General features: G+C 39.6%; 1 long non-coding RNA gene across 2 annotated transcripts in view; it reads right to left on the minus strand.

Moving 5' to 3' along the window:
• Positions 1 to 11,166, minus strand: part of LOC131381752 (uncharacterized) — a 96,671-nt gene extending 85,505 nt beyond the window's left edge. The window contains exon 1 of one of the 2 annotated variants that reach the window (XR_009210662.1): positions 11,082 to 11,166. This is a non-coding gene — a long non-coding RNA (uncharacterized LOC131381752). The remainder of the gene's footprint in view (positions 1 to 11,081) is intronic. The other variant, XR_009210663.1, reaches the window with a different exon arrangement.
• Between the last annotated feature and the right edge of the window lie 5,023 nt (positions 11,167 to 16,189).

Below are 16,189 nucleotides of genomic sequence, written 5' to 3' on the forward strand. Positions count from 1 at the left end.
GCACTGCACAAGGATATTTGAGTACACAAAAGTGGTCCATAAGATGACAACAGAGCCAAAGATTTCTATCTCCTGGTGACCTTTTCATGATCCTGATCCTGTGTATGTCTAGGCTAAGGTGTGTGCTTGTGTCTTAGTTTTTAACAAAATGTTTAAAATATTAAAAAAAGTTGGAAAATTGAAAAATAGAGAAGAGCTTATAGAATAAGAATAGAAATAAAGAAATATTTTTGTACAGCTATGCAATGTGTTTATGTTTAAATATTATTATGAGAGAAAAAAGTTTAAAAAATTAAAAAGTGCATAAAGTAAGAAGGTTACAGTAAGCTAAGGTTAATTTATTATTGAAGAAAGAATTTTTATATACATTTAGTGTAGGCTAAGTGTACAATGTTTATAAATCTACAGTTGTGTACAGTAATGCCCTAGGCTTCACACTCACTCACCAGTCACCTGATGACCACTTGCAGGGCAGCTTCCAGTCCTGCAAGCTCCATTCGTAGTAAGTGTCCTAAAAAAGTGTATCATTTTATTTTATTGTATGCTGTATTTCTACTATACCTTTGTACTAGTCAGGGTTCTCTTAGAGAAACAGAACTAATAGGATATGTGTGTGTGTGTGTATATGTGTGTATATGTGTATGTGTGTGTATATATATATAAAGGGGAGTTTACCAAGTATTAACTTACACAATCGCAAGGTCTCACAATAGGCTGTCTGCAAGCTGAGGAGGAAGGAGAGCCAGTCCAAGTCCCCAAACTGAAGAACTTGGAGACCAGTGTTTGAGGGCAGGAAGCATCCAGCACAGGAGAAGATGTAGGCTGGGAGGCTAGGCCCATGTCTCCTTTTCATGTTTTTCTGCCTGCTTTATATTCCCTGGCAGCTGATTAGATTGTGCCCATCAGATTAAGGGTGGGGCTGCCTTCCCCAGTCCACTGACTCAAATGTTAATCTCTTTTGCCAATACTCTCACAGACACACCCAGGATTAATACTTTGTGTCCCTCAATCCAATTAAGTCGACACTCAGTATTAACCATCACAACCTTTGTATGTTTAGGTACACAAATAAATACTTACCATTGTGTTACAATTGCCTACTATATTCAGTACAGTCACATGCTGTACAGGTAAGAAGCCTAGGAGCAGTCGGCTGTACCATGTAGCTTAAGCGTGCAGTAGACCAGACCATCTAGGCTTTTGTAAATACACTATATTCATGCAATAATAAAGTCACCTAATGGTGCATTTCTCAGAACATAACTTCACTGTTAAGCAATGCATGACTTTAAACAAAGGCAACGTTAATGAATTCAACACATACTGTTTTTACTGGCCCTGGGCTCTGTTGTAGACTCTGGAATCACCCAGATGACCCACACAGATCAGAATCTTGCCATCCTTCAATGTGGAGTTTGGATGGAAATAAGGTGGTCAGAGGAGATAGAAAGTGAACTTTTAACAAGCAACTTTGGAGAGTGATAAACACTATAAAAACGTAGGACACTGAGATAGACTAACTGACACAAGGTCACCAGTATTTGTAAGGAAGAAGGACAGAAGGGAAGGAGTCCTATTACATACTCCCTCACACTGAGGGAGAGCAACTTGATTTATCAAGGGACTCAGAACTCAAGGAAAACCCTGAGTTTGGGGCATGCACAAATTTTCTTCTGGAAGAGAAGAATGTGGAAAGGGAGGACCCTGAAGAACTATGCAGAGAAGACACAAGTTCAGTTTTTCAAAAGGCAGACAAATGAACTCTGAGGGCAGTGACCTTTGGCTGGTCCTAAATTGTCTTCTGATATTTTTATGAGTTATAAACTTTTAGATGCATAAAAAGTTTAGTACGTGAAGAACAAATAACTATAATTCACCACCGAAGGAACCAGTTGGCCTATAGATATGCATTTACATATGTTCTGGCATTGGGAAAGTAATTCAACAGCCCAGTGGGCTTCAGTCTAGTTCTGAACCAGGGGGGATTGTGCCCCCAGGAGACATTTGGCAATATCTGGAAGCATTTTGATTGTCACACCAGGGAATGCTACTGACATTTGATGGTGAGTGGCCAAGGGTTCTGCTAAATATCCTAAAATGCAAGAACAGCCCATCTACTCCACCACGGCAGAATTATCCAACCAAAACTATCAACAGTTCCAAGGTCAAACACTTCAGGAAAGTCAATGACGCTGGGCCTTACCCCTCAACTGCAATATTGAAGTTCATCTTTTGTTTGTTCTTCCAATACCTAAAACAAGGCCACAATCATTAGATGACAAATAAACATCAATTATCACATGAGAAATGCTGGTCATCAGGGTAGTGTAATACAATAGAAAAAGAACAGGATTTAGCAGCGGATGCCCCTGGTGTTTCGTTATTTCGCTTACTACCCATGTAACTTCGGGTGTGTGGCATGGTTACTCTGACCCTCAGTTTTCTTATCTGTCAAAAAATAAAGCGGGTGTAAATGTAGTGTAAACACACATAACAAGCAGCCAGCCATGTAAGACACAGAGTAGATCCTCAACTCTTCTGTCTTACAACTGCCACCCCCACCCTGGTGGCTCAAACAGCATTATTAAGTCACTCTACGTTCATTTCTAATTTTGAATCAATAAAAAATAATTTTTTAAAATCTTTCTTCATGTAGATATCAGTCTCAACTGCTCAATCACTTTATTTTAGTGGGAATTGGATTATAAGAATTGAAATCAGAAAGAAAGTACAGACATTATTTTCCAACATTATATTTTTCAGCAGTTTTTAAATTTGTATCCGTAAGTTCTTCAGAAGGAAGAGAAACCTGAATACAGAAAGGAGATCAGTACATAAAAGTGAGACTTCAGAATCAGTAAAATAATTCTGTTTGGAAGAGGTTTTTTGTTGTTGTTGCTGTTTTAGTGTTTGCTTTTGTTTTTCCCCTAAAGGTTTATTCTCCCATGTGAGAAATCAATGGGCTAGCTAATCAAAAATGAAAGACAAGAAGATTCAAATGGTTATACTGAGTCCTACAAGCTCAGCTGTGGATCATAGTGAAACTGACAACAGTGGGAGCTGGTTTTCCCAGTACTTGTTCAGAGCCAGGCGTTCCAGCTGAGGGTGATTTGTTTGTTTCACTCTCCCACCAACTTCTCAAAATAGTTATTCTTCTTTCCATTTTCCATTTTACAGACGGGTAAACGATGCTCAGTGACATTAAGCAACTTGTCTGAGGTCACTCAGAAAGTGCTGGAACAACGTTGTTTAATATTTCAAATATTCACACACATTAGTTCATTGAATGTTCATTAATATTGCTCGTAACTAACTTGGAAATGTTTTTCTTTCTGCCTAGTTTTTTTTTTTTTTCAAATCAGTAACTGAAGGCTCATAGAGGTTGAAGAATGCTTTCAAAATGATGTCATTCTTGGGAGAGAGTCAGGAGGGCTCACTTCAATGTAGTCACAAGTTATGATAGAGAAATAGGAAATCTGGAGTTGAGACCCAGTTTTGCTTTACAAAAGCCACTCGACACGCCTTGCCTTAAAATTTGCATTTGCGAAAGGGGATACTAATGATACATAGAGGGACATAATTTAACAATATACATCAATTACCTCTTTGACACCTCACAACAACTCTTAAGCTGGTTACATCAAGGACTGTCAGCTACAATCCTGTTGCTGCTCCTTCCACAGATTTTGCAATATTTAAATCTGAAGACTGTCTGTTATTTTTCATTCTGTAATCTGGATATAGTCAGTGGCTGACACATAATAAGGTTTCTGTAAATTTCTACTGGCTAAAAGAATATTCAATAAACATCTAGAAAAGAATGTCTTCCCCCAATATCTTGCACGAGCTATTACAGAAATTTAGTATCATTTTCTGTTCCATTTTAATCAGTCAAATAAATGGACACCATTGCATAGGATGTCAATAACATTATTGAAGTCAAAGTCATTTCTGAACTTTACTTCACATTTAATGCAGAAGGAAGAATTAGCAATACACCCATAGACAATAATGATGATTTGCTGTTTGCAGGCTATGTTAGTCACTGTCCTAACACAGGGCCCAGGTATAATATTCCATGGCTTGAAATCTATGTATTACCTTGAACTGACCCCTGTGCTAAACTTGAAGCTCACATAGTCAGCTGCCTATGTGGCATTTCCACCTAGTTGTCTAATAGATATTTCTAATTTAATGTGGCCAAAACTGAGATTTCAGTCTTTTATTTTTCCCAAAGCTGCCTCTCCCCTCAGCGACCCCATCTTAGGAAATGACAACTTCATTCATTAAGTGGCTCAGGTCAAGAGCCTGAGCATCCTCCACGACTGCTCTGCCTGTATTCACACCACTCATATTCAATGTATCAGATGTTCCTTTGCGCTCTACTTTGAAAAATACCTAGAATCTGACCATTTCTCTCATCCTCTATGACTACCATTGGCTCCAGCCATCATCATGTCTCTCCCGCACTGTAAAAATAGCCGTAATTGTTCTCCCAGCCATGACCTTTGCTTGATCATGGCTACAATATCTGTTTTTCTCACCTATCTCTTCTGATTTTCCGTATTTCAGAAACTTACCCTTAGTCCTCTCCTGTGTTTGTCTATGCCATTCCTCATACATGCTTGGAGCCTTTATTTTTATTGTTTTCCCAGCCTTAAATTTGGTGTCTTGTTCATGCTGAACTCCTAGTGTCTAAAACACTGTCTGGTACACAGAAGGAACTCAATAAATATGTGTGGAGTGAATAAAGCAGATATTATGTAAACTACTTGGAAAAATATCATTGATAGTCACTCAGATTCTTCAAGTTTGGAAATGCCTATGTACATAAATTTGAACAACTTTAAGGAAATAGCCCATCATATATGTTTGATTTGAAATGTTATAAGTAACAACACATGATTACAAATTCCAGACTCTTTTTCAAAATATATGCCTACCAGGAACCAGGTTTTAGAAAAACAATAGAACCTTGGATTGATAATTCAGATTTCACACATGCTTCTATTTGGAGAGGAACCTCTTTCTATAAAGAGAGAATACGCATCCTGACAAAACAGAAATGCTTTGAAGAAGAGAAATTAAACATAATTAAAGGTCACAGATTAAGTATAGATGTTTACAAAAGAAAAACGTGTGTGTGTGTGTGTGTGTGTGTGTGTGTGTGTGTGTGTGTGTCTGTATGCGTTTTCCAAATAACATTCAGTAATGGCCAAATGGAAGTATGGCTTTGAGAAAGTTTAGAGGCAAAAGAAAGATAAAAATTAAAGTTTTTCCTTAGTTATTAACAGAAGTGAATGCTTAGATGAGAATTGCTAAAAATGTTTAATTAGAAAAAATAAAATTAATTTGTGTTTGCATTCAAAAGTATGTACTACTTTAACCTTTGTTTTAATTTGGATGTAATCTTGCCTGAGAAGAAAAAAAAGTAGAAGTTAATTAATATGAACTGTCTCTCTAATAAAGTTTTAACATTTCGATTTAAGGGAACTAATAACACAATTTCCTTTCTAGTCCAGATTTTCTTGTTTCTCTCCTTTTGTAGAATCTAGATGTTTCTAAGTTTTTCCTAAGCTTTTTAAAATAGAAACTACATTTCCCCTAGAGGCAGCTAAGCAAATTTTTTGCCCAGCGTCTAACCTTAAATTTGTTAAATCTTTTTAATTATAAAAATTTCACAAGAGGTTAAAACAAGTATATGGTCTCATAAATAAAATTTTTCAAGTAAATACCAATTATATGTAAACTTAGAAAGTGGTACAAACAGCCTCTCTAATCCAAAGGGAATGGAATCTCTCTCTAGAAATTGTGGTGTTCATTTTCTGGGTCTATTAGTGCTAAATAGTTCAGCAAATTCTGAGCTTCAGGTTTTCTGTTTGCAAATAGAGGGGAAATTGTCCCAGCTCTCTCTGCAGTACCAGAATATTTCAAAAATCCAATCAAGTAACAGATGAAAGAGCATTTTCAATAGGTTACCATCAGTATCTCTTGTGCACATCCATACAGCCACTCATGGGGAAGCAGAAGACAAACTTCTTTATTGACTATATGAAGGTTACATCTCAGGTGCACGTCTCTCATGAATATGTTTACATCATGAAAGTTATATTTGGCTCACCAGTGACACACTCCTACTCTTCCTGTCTCTAGAAAGATGATGTCATTATGGCAAGAATGATTTAGAGATTAATATGCTTAAAATGATGATGTAAATAAGAGTTTTGCTCAGAAAACTATTTTTAGTAGCACTATCTTGGGGCCCTCAGTTCTGAAAACCGGGGCAATTAAAGCCATGTGCTTCAGCAGGCAGTCCTCTGATTTTCTCTCTGGATACCAAGAATTTGCTTCGGAAAATCATTTGTAGCTATGATCAGTTTTAGAGAGGCCGACATTGAAGAGATGAGAGAGTACTTTCCTGAGCCCAGTTTAAATATTCCCTTCCCCATGGGAGTTCTTGGCTACTTACAGTTTCAAGAATTTGGTTTGGTTTGCTGTTCGTTAATACAAATGTCAGCCAAGGCCACCACATCCTTAAAATTTACATAAAATTGACGTAGAGTGTCCAATCCTCTCCCCAAACGTTCTACAAACTTCTAAGGCTTCCGAGAATGCACTTTTTCTGCACTTGCATTCTTGTTCTGCTGGACATTTGCTCTCTTTTCATGAATAACCAACCATAGCCCATCCCTTTTTCCACTCCGAAAGTTATAAGAGAAGGAAATTATACTCTTTACTTTTAATATTAAAAAAATCATACCCAGTATTTGTGATGTAGCACTCTTTAGTGGACTTGGCAGATAGATGATTTGTGTTTTTTTGTTTGTTTGCTTGTTTTTTGTTTACTTTTGAGATGGAGTCACTCTGTTGCCCAGGCAGGAGTGTAGTGTTGCAATCTCACCTCACTGCAACTTCTGCCTCCCCGGTTCAAGCTATTCTCATGCCTCAGTCTCCTGAGTAGCGGGACTACAGGCGCCCGCCACCATGCCCGACCAGTTTTTTGTATTTTCATTAGAGATGGGGTTTCACCATGTTGTCCAGGCTGGTCTCCAACTCCTGACCTCATGTGATCCACCTGCCTTGGCCTCCCAAAGTGCTGAGATTACAGGCGTGAGCCATCGTGCCTGGCCCTAGGGTTTTCTGCTTACTGCAACATCCTGGATTGTAAAACTCAATTTCAGCCACACCACCATGGGGCTAAGCTGCTTCTGTCCCTCAAGACTGGCCCACTTAGATTCCTTGGATTTCTTATTCAGAACAGTTGTTTTTACATTTATATACTCATATAACTTTCAAAAACTGCCACCCCTGCTTAAAATCAATTTAATGTCTGTTCATTGGGAAAACTATTCAAACTTTTTATTATGCCTCACAATCCAGGGCAGCTGTCCTGTCCAAATCCAGCTTTGCTCCATCTCTGCTGCCCTAAGTCATGACATGTTTCCTTCCTCATGTGCTACACTGGTGTCTCTCAGTGCTGTGGACATGCCAAGATCTTTCTCACTTTCGGACCTGTGTCTGTTCTTTACTCTTCCGAGCCATTCTTCCCTAGTTTGTGGCACACTTTAGGTCTCAATTGAAACATTGCTTTTTTATCAAAGCCTTCTTTGGTCACTCTATATTAACCTCCCATTCGCTAGCAGTAAGCACTTTTTCTCTCCACATAGCACTTGCTACAACTTTTAGTTATTTCTTGAGTTGTTTTTCTGCTTATTATTCACTCCTGCCTTTATATTGAAAATGCAACAAAACCAAGGACCGTCAAATTTCTCATTCATCATTGCCTGATACATATTAGATGATCAATACATATTGTTAATTAATGGATACGCATGAAGAAATAATGGTGGACAGTCTCTGAAATGTTAGTGCTTATCTCTGGGCATTAAGATTTTTGGTCATTTTAAATATCTTTCTTATATACTTCTGTATGGGCACTAAAATTAATTTCATATTTCTAATTATGAAAATTTTCTGACATTTGTTTGTACACATGTATCTATATATTAGCCAGGAATCTTCAGAGAAACAGAACCAGTAGAATATGTAAAAATTTATGAAAAGAGATTAATTATAAGGGATTTACCCACATGATTATAGAGGCCAAGAAATTCTGTAATTTTCTATCTGCAAGCTGGAAACCCAGAAATGTCAGTGATATAGTTTCAGTCCAAGCCCAGAGGCCTGAGAACCAAGGGAACCAATGATTTAAGTCCTGGTTCAAGTTCAAAAGCCTAAAGACTCACAGTGCTGATGTCCAAGGGCAGGAGAGATAGATGTCCCAGCTCAAGAAGAGAGAACAAACTCATTACATCCACCTCTTGGTTCTATCCACACCTTCAACGGATTGGATGCTGCCCAGCCACATTGGTGAGTGTGATCTTCATATACATATTCTTTCTCTCTCTCTCTCTCTCTCTCTCACACACACACACACACAGAGAGAGAATATATATACATGAAGAGCACACTCACCAATGTGGCTGGGCAGCATCCATACATGACAGAGAAAATATATGCTTTGTGTGCATTTGTGTGCTTCTTATTTTAAAATGCCCATCTAATCATATTCCTCCATAGCTTCACTGTCACTCACAGAATAAATTTTCAACACCTTAGAATAACATTCAAGTCTCTTACTACTTCAATGTCCCTTTTAGATCCCTGGGGCATCTTTTATAAGAGCACTAATCTCATTCACAAGGGATCAATCCTCATGACCTCATCACCTCCCAAAGGCCCCACCTCCTAACACCATCAGATTGGTGATTAGATTTCAATGTGTGAATTTTGGATGGACACAAACAGTCAGAGCACAACGTCAAAAAAAACAATGTTTTCTAGATTTATGTATTGTACTTGTTTGGAGGGCTGTCCTATGGAAATGAAATTCAATAAAATATTTGCTGACCTCCTATTTATATGAGGCCCTCCACCTGACACAGATTGGTTGCAGAAAGCACACAATTTGGCTGGCTTGGAGGAACACTGAGGTTGAGAGTTAAGCTGAACCCTTAGGAATGTAGAGTCTATCAGTAGGTCTGGTGAAGGTTATGGGTCAGGCACAGTTCATTGTTGCATGTATGCAGACATGCATGCATGCTGGCTTTGCAGACAGAGTCTTGCTCTGTCACTCAGGCTGGAGTGCACTGGCGTGATCTCTGCTCACTACAACCTCCGACTCCTGGGCTCAAGTGATCCTCACACCTCAGCCTCCTGAGTAGCTGGGACTACAGGCGCACACAACCACATCCTGATAATTTGCGTATTTTTAGTAGAGACAGGGTTTTTCCATGTTGCCCAGGCTGGTCTTGAACTCCTGAGCTCAAGCGATCCACCTGCCCCAGCCTCCCAAAGTGCTGGGATTACAGGCGTGAGCCACTGCACCCAGCCTGATTTATCAAACTTATAACAAAATGAGATATAGTTTCAAAGCTTTGCAACCCCCCAAATCAAGAAATTTAAATCAATAAAATCAAGCATTTATTAAGTCTAGAGTCTGCTTTTCGGAGGCAATTAGGATAATAGAAATTAGTACTTTGTTTGGCAGACCCACTTGGTGCCAGGCATTGTGCCATTTGTACAATATCATTTTATTACTCTTCAGAATATGTGTTTGTGGTAGGTGTTATTTTTTGCATTTTATGTTGAAAAAACTGACCCTCAGTGAGGTCCATTAATTTGCCCAAAGTTACATAATATGGATAGGGGAGCAAGGAGTCAAATATAGGCTTGTCTCGACTCCTAAGTACTTGTTCTTTTCGTTATAACACACCATCTACGTGTTTGGCATTGGAGTAAAATATAGGCCTGTCTTGACTCCTAAGTACTTGTTCTTTTCATTATCACACACCATCTACATGTTTTGGCATTTGACAGAAAAGCTTGGTTCAATTCACATGCACAAAAGGAAACATGGAGATAGATAATGTTTTCTTTCTTCTATTTTTATTTTTAATTCAAGTAACAGCATTGTGGAATAAAAAGAACAACCAAATTTGAGTTCTGGCTTCATCACTCATTGGCACTAGGTCTTTGGGTAAGTCATTCATTTTGCTCTTTCATGCCTATTTCTTCTTCTGCAAAGTGGAAATAATAACCCTTCCTCTATAAACATCATGAGATTATTATGAAATAAAAACATTATATAGAAAAACATGCTGACAACTTTTGACTCTAAGTAATTCTGGTTTAAAATACTGCCCTTGTTAATCATTTAGACATCGAATGGATCTATTTCTGGCCCACGGGGCCCCTTCAGCAGCACTGCTTTCAAAAGATGCATTGCTCGTTGTAGAAGGAAAAGCATGTGGAGAGACGTCTGCTACTGCATTGCATGCTGCCAACCCTGCAGTCGTGAAATGTTATATGAGCTAGTTGCACTTTTGGTTTTTCCAACTTTGAGATTCTTTGGGACGTGAGGAGGGTACACTGCCATATGCACTGAGTGCCCTGTGGTAACTGGAGATGAAGGAGGCTTACCCTTCACCCTCCTCATCATGGATCCAGGCCTGGCACGTAGGTTCACATGTGCTACACCTACTGAGATAGAGGAGATCATGCAGCCATCTGTGGCTCTTATGACTGGAAAGGTGAATCTATGCAGTCATCTTTCACACATTTGTTCATTTAAACAGTAAACATTGATTGTGAACCAGATGTAAAGTGCAAAGAAAAAATAATAAAAATTCAAGAACAAAGATAAATGAGGGATAATCACCAGCTGGGTACAATCCCCAGCAAGTGCAGCACATAGCTTTTGTAAACAAAGGATTATATATTCAAAATGTTGTGAGAATGCCAGACAACCTGGAAACCACCACACTGCCCCCAGGAAGGCTGAGTGGGGCCAGGATGAGTTTGGGTTGCTTTGGCTGTAAGTTGTTCAGGCTAAAGGCAAGAAGTTATATAAATCCAAGCATATTCCTGAGCCTCATTGAAAGTAAAATCTGGGGACCAAATATTAGACAATATGTGTAAATGAAATAAAAAAGCCATAAATAGAGTGCCTTAGTCCATCTGAGCTGCTATAACAAAACACCATAGATGGTGGCTTAAAAACAACAGAAATGTATTCTCACAGTTCTGGAAGCTGGGAAGTCCAAGACCAAGGCATCAGTAGGTCGAGTACGTGGTGAAGGCCCTCTCTCTGGATCACAGATTGTGTCCCCTCACTGTGTCTTCACATAATGGAAGGGGCAAATGAGCTTCCCAGGGCCTCTATTATGAGGTCACTAATCCTATGTATGAGGGCTCCATTCTCATGACCTCATCACCTCCCAAAGGCCTGACCTCCTAATACTACCACATTGGGTGTAGAGTTTCAATGTATGAATTATGAAGAGGCACAAACATCCAGAACATAGCATATGGTATAACAAAAATGAGGGATACAAACAAGAGATTTGGCCAATGTTATGAATGGACCTGAACCCCCAATGGCCAATGGCCAGTGGATCAGGAGTGGATTGTGCTGATGTAAAGACTTGGGAATAGATGCATACAAAATGCTATGGGAACTGAATGGAAAGCAGCATTTGCAGTGGGTTTTCACAGCTCTTATAATGGCTCATGATTGCAATTCTGTGATATAAATCTCACATAGTAGCTTTCCTAACATACAAGGGTGGGGGGGGGCTTGAAATTCTAAGCAAGTGGACAACGTATCACATAAAGTAAGTGATTAAAAACAAAATTGGAGAATTGTGCCCTTGAGCACTCATTGACCCTCCTATATTCCTGAGATAATCTGGATACTAAGCCACAGTGAAGAGAAAGGGCCACAAATTATCTCCTATCCCAGAAGTCTTGCAGTAAATTGAAAGTTCTACTACAAGTTTCCTTTAAGAAACAAAAAGAGAATTACTGATCCAGCAGTCCTACTACTGAGTATATATTCAAAGGAGATGCAAACCGTTATCTTGAAAAGATATCTGGACTCCTATGTTTAGTGCAGCATTATTCAAAATAAACAAGACATAGAATCAGTTTAAGTGTGCATCAATAAATAAATGGATTAAAAAGTGTGGTATATATACACAATGGAACACTGTCCAGCCTTTAAAAAGAAGGAAATTCTGCCTTTGCAACAACATGAATGAACCTGAAGGACATTACACCAAGTGAGATAAGCCAGGCACAGAAAGACAAATCCTGCATGATCTCCCTTACATATGGCGTCTACAAATACTAAACTCTTAGAAGCAGAGGGTAGAATGGTGGTTACCAAGGGCTGCAGGAAGGAGAAAGATGGGAAGATGTTGGTTAAAAGGGTGCAAAGTTTCAGTTGTAAGATTGGTAAGTTCTGGAGATTAATATACAGAATGGTCACTGTAGTTAATAATGCTGTATTGTACAGTTGAAATGTGCTAATGCAACTGCTTTTGCAAATGTTATATCAGGGAGAAAATTTAACAGTAAGCTAAGCTAATCCAATCTCCATATTGCCTTTCCCTTAATTATTCCTGGGCTATTGAGGGGTGGGAGAGACCAAGCATCTTAAATTGGGAACACGTATTGTTTCTATTTGCTGGGAAGGATGGGCTCATAAGAGTGAGAGGACAAGGGTTTGATAAGAAATATCTCTTCAAATCACAGATGCACCCAGGAACCCAAAGTCTCTTGTCTGTGACAGGTAACGAGGTAGGGTAGAGGCATGAATGACGTTAGCCTGGATCTGAGCCACCAGGCTGGAGTTGTCAAACCAGGAGAATGAAGAAAACAATAAAAGCTTAACCTTAGTAATTAGGCAGGATGGCAGAATATAATTTTAAAAAGCATTTGGAATTGGCAACCTATTCTTTTTAAACTGACAATATTTAAAGTACAGAGAATGAATTGGAGTCTGGGTCAGACACAGACTGGATGGGATAATTTTACAGAGAAATACTGAAATGAATCTAAATCTCTCTAGAAGGCTTATGGCCTCTGCATTTTCCTTCCATCTTAGAAGCACCTGAGAGCAGGTTTCTAGGGGGAGAAAGTTGAAAAGGACAGCACCTATGTGTAAGCCCCGAAGAGGCATGAACAGAAAGGCAAAAGTCATGTCTACCAGAGATCAAGGAGCCAGGAACTTGGAAGAGGATCCCACAGAGGCTCCAGGACCTGGGAAGAGGCAAACTACACACCCTCTGCTAGCACCTGCAACATGCCTGCCTTTCAGTAGGATACCCATGCCCATCATACAGTGCAGGGTCATGCAGATTGCTTCAAGTATTTCTGCAATGCTTCCCCACGACTCTCTGGGTTCGCACTGTGCAGCCTTAAACAAACTATTTAGTTCCTCTCAGCCTTGGGGTCCTGAATTGTAAAAAGGAGAACAATCACCTCTCTCTTGAAAGAACGTAAAGAAAATTAAAGGAGATATGTGAAATGCATTGTTCAGCAAGTTATACATTCATAAAAATTACTGCTTTTTAATTCCCTTTTGTTACCTTTTTCTGCAACCTCATGCAAAATAAAAGTTGCAGGAGGTAGGGATACAATGCTGAGAATTCTGATATGTTTCCCAGAGACTGGGTGCAGCTCCAGGCTCCTAAAGTGTGATGCATTCACCCCGGGGCTTCCTGGATGAAGCAACTCTGACACCAGGATCTAACTAAGCCTGGAGTTCTCTGCATCCTGGAGAGTGGTTTCGCAGGGTGCAGGACTGAGGCAGCTCTTTGATGATCCACATACAAATATAATGATTCGTATAAATATCTTTTCCTTCACAATGTTACCAGACTGTGGGATTTCATTTGCATACCCCTGATGATCTCATTATACACTATTTTATCTCCCTGTTTCTGCCTGTCCCCAGTTAATTGGGTCCTATGGTATTAATCTGTCTGAAAAGCATCTTCCGTTCCTGAATTTCAGATTTTGACTTACAAGTGAGTTGATGCTGATAAAGTGATGTTATATGCAGAGAGTAAGCACAGGAGGCTTCCTGGAGGCCTTATCTCCTGCCTTAATATCTGTTAAGTCAACCAATGAGGTTTTATCAGGCTAAGCATGGTGTTCAGAAACACAGTAAGACTAAAGCCACCACCTCGTCCTCATTAAGTTGATTCAATTTCAACTTTCCCATCAAGATGCTCTATCCCAGTGAACATTTGATCTCATTGCCTTTTTATTTCCAGCTGTCAGCTTAAAAACAGTGACTGCCTGTTCACCTTTCTCATACTGCAGCGTCAGCAGAATTAGCCCCAGTGCTTCCTGTTTGCAAAAGACTCACCACCACCTTCCACCAGAGGTGCTGAGTCTGCACAGCTGGCCAAGTTCAGCAGATGGCTGGCAAGGGCTTCAGCTGGGGATTACACTGGCTGAAAAGACACAGTCATGGAATGTTTGCTACAGGCACCCTCTTTGAATGGGTACCATTGCGACAAAGAAGCCCAGCATAGGAGGCCACATACAAGATGAGAGAGAGAATCAGGAGGAATGAAAAGAAAGGAGGTAGGAGGATGCTGTGTCTTGCACAGGGCCGTGTCTTTTTTGACTAACAAAATCTGCCTATCCCCAATTCCCGAAATATTCTCTTGTTGCTTTTTAATTCTCAGTAAATGCTTTGTAAAAATCTTACTGAAATCCCCTGCCTTGAGTCCTCTTTCTCCTCCCCTTCCTCATGTTCACTCATGCTCACCTGTCAATGCTCAGCTTTCCTGACACTTTCCTCTTCCAGCCCCACACTTTCAGCCTGGGAGCTGCGACCTTTATTAGTACTCAAGCACACGCACCTACACATAGCCCCATCTTAACGCATGCCACAACTTGTCTTTCCTACCTGAAGTCAGACCCTCTAGTTTATTCATCTCTGCATCCTCATTGCAAGGCTTTGATAAAAGAAAAGAGATGCACCAAGGCAGGGACCAACCCTTTAGTGACCCCAGTGTCTGCAGACTCTATGAAAACATGATGCAGCCATGTTACCCACCTGCAATGGATTGCATGTTGAGCTATGATACTGTAACCAAGACCCCCCACTTCTCTGAGAGTTATTTTTTTCTCCCTCTCTCTTCTTTTCTCTTTTTCTCATTTCCTCACTTCCTACTTAGCCCTTTAGAAATGCAAATATAGCTTTGAACCCCCACTCACCAGACACTCCCTACAGGGCAAGTTGATCTAACTATGTTCTTAGGAGCTCCAGAAAGGAACTCTCACCCACCAGGAAGTTGTCTCAAGATATAACAATTGATTTACAACCTAAAGTATGCCCACCCACAAAGACACCAACAGTAACCAGCTTGACCACCCACTAGATAAGGCACCAAGCTAACAGGTGCTCCCCACCACCTCCTTGCTTTCCCCCTCCCATAACGTGCTACTCATGTTAACCCCCCTTTAAAAAATGCCTCCTTGTGAAGTGGTATTCTTAATGCAAGAGGCTGTACTTCTTCCTCTAAGCTAGTTTTGGAATAAACAGTCATTTTCTTTATATTAATACCAGACCTTGTTATTGTTCATTGAACTCTGTAAGCAGCAAGCAATGGAACCAGCATTGCAGTTAAAATACCATCATGCCACTCAGGGTTTTCAGTGAGTGCAACACTGTTCCTGACAGGCCGTAGATTTTAAATAAAGTTTTGTTGACTCAATGAACAAATATTTGAACAAACAGATGAACAAAGGAGCAAAAGGTATAAATCAATAGTTTTCATTTAATTCATTGCTTTATCAGTAAGCCTGTCAAAAGAGAAAATAAGATAATACTTCAGATAAAACACCAGTTGGAAATCACTAGCCTAACTTAGTGAAAATCTATGAATGCAAGTCTCTCAGAGTAATGTGAGTGACGTGAAAGAAACATCTATGTGCTTGAGTTACCAGTTTTGTCGGAGGCATTTGAGCCAGAGAGACTCCATTTTGAGTGAGGGCTGGGAAAATGAGGCTGAGACTTGTTGGGCTGCATTCCCAAAAAGGCAGGCATTCCTAGCCTCTAGATGTTTATGGTTAACGAAACAAATTAGTAATGTTTGCTAAAACAGACTCAGACTTGGGAGTGTCCAGATATCCCGACATCTGGAGAACAAAGGCATTCCTAATTTTGCTTTAAAGATAATACTATCAATTCTTGCAAAATATAGTAATTAAGAAAATCAATCCTTTTTCACAAACACTTGTAGCAGAACATATCTCTCCATATATACAAGCATTGTAACTAGGGTGGATGCACTCCTCCTCTTACTTTCGGGAACGCCCTACTCCA

Source organism: Hylobates moloch, unplaced genomic scaffold, assembly GCF_009828535.3.
Source record: "Hylobates moloch isolate HMO894 unplaced genomic scaffold, HMol_V3 SCAFFOLD_17, whole genome shotgun sequence".
NCBI classification, from domain to species: domain Eukaryota; kingdom Metazoa; phylum Chordata; class Mammalia; order Primates; family Hylobatidae; genus Hylobates; species Hylobates moloch.